This window comes from Helianthus annuus, chromosome 17, assembly GCF_002127325.2.
Source record: "Helianthus annuus cultivar XRQ/B chromosome 17, HanXRQr2.0-SUNRISE, whole genome shotgun sequence".
Taxonomy (NCBI): domain Eukaryota; kingdom Viridiplantae; phylum Streptophyta; class Magnoliopsida; order Asterales; family Asteraceae; genus Helianthus; species Helianthus annuus.
Window position 1 is genome coordinate 9,382,425 of NC_035449.2, and position 1,768 is coordinate 9,384,192.

The following is a 1,768-nucleotide window of genomic DNA, read 5'->3' on the forward strand; positions in this document are numbered from 1 at the left end:
TTTGGTGGCCCTAGGTCCGTGCCTAGGTTGCCAAGCCTATAGAGCCGGCCCTACTGGATCTAAAACTAATTTTCAAAAGGAGATATAATCATGGGATAATATCAATCACAAAAGGTTAAACAAATACGAATTCAATTTGTATAGAATTTTTGATAAATACGAATTCAGTTTGTATTGAATTTTTGATTAGCATGTGTTATATACGAGTTCAGTTTGTAACGAATTCATTAGTCATTGGCAGTCTCACTTTTTTTATTCTTAGCGCAGTCCCATCTTTCAACTATTTTTCCTCCACCAGTTCTCTGTTAAAAAAAACATAACTGGAGTTAAAAAAATTCAAATTACAAAAAGATGTTTTCGGGATTTTGATCAAACGAGGATACGGGTCTATTTATGTAAAACTTACCTTGAAACATTTGATTTACATCAATAGACTCGTATTCTCGTTATAATCAAAAGCCCTAAAACGTGGTTTGTAATTCAGAAAAAAAAAATTACTTAAGTTTTTTTAACTAAGAAAATAGTTGAAATGCGGTAACGGTGGGAATAAAAAAAAGTAGGGCTGCCAATAACTAATGACGTCTACTAGGTATTATTAGAGGCCAAAATCCCTTTTGTTTTTACTAAAAGTCACCTTAGCTCTACCACGTGTGCTTGTTGCGTTTTAGATCGCATACAAACTATGTGTCATTCCAAAAGAAAATTTTTATTTTACAAAACGGATCCGATTTTATAATTCGCTTTTAACCTCAAAAGTTTGGAATGACCCAGACTAAAATATAAATTCAGTCATGAAATACGTAAACAACTTAATATACATTATACAACATCAAGGGTCAAGTCATCACCACCCAAAAACCTAAACCTCCACCTCCTCCGCAAAAAAAAAAAAAAAAAAAAAAAAAAAAAAAAAAATTGGGAGGGGGTGGGTGGGGGTGGGGGTGGGGTTTAGGTTTTTGGGTGGTGGTGGATGTTTAAGTTTTTTTTTTTTTTTTTTTTTTTTGTGTAGTGGGTTTTTTTAGTAGCCTTTGTATCCTTCTTACAATTAAGATCCTTTGTATTTGATCCTAATCCTAATTTTATATATTATCGTGTTTTTTTTGTTTCATTTAATATTAAATTGTATGAATGTACAACTAAAAAAATTAAACATTACCCCTGAACTTTTGTTCTAAATCCGCCAGATCACCACTCTAACTCTCCCATGTTACTTTCTTATTCTTCATCAACCCCAGATCTCCTCGACATGAGTTGCAAACGTTGAGCATCATATCTGGTTCTAGATTTGGATCCATCAACCATTGACGTCAGCTGAATTTTTGAAGGTGGTGATGGTGATACAAAATTGACAAAGACTATTTTTCTTTAATATACTGATGATTATTTTATATTAATTTGATAGATTTTTTAACGTCGGTTATGAAGAAGAACAAACGTGTGAGGACAAAATATTTATAGTTTCTGTAGAAAGAAAAGCCGAAAACTACAATATACATAGCCTAAAAACCATTTTTGTTTAATTAACTCATAATTATATTTCCCTTTTTATATGATACATACATAATTTATCTGTTATTTTATACCGTAAATATAAAGATATATCTGCCTCCAAGTGACATTACTTTCATTATCTTCCACTAAACCTTGTTCGATTGCCTAAAAGTTTTTACACCTTTTATTACGGATATATATAATTATTATTTCAAGTTAGGCATAGTTGTAGTATTTTTATTTGTATTTTTTTTTCTTTTGAATCACCGCACCATTA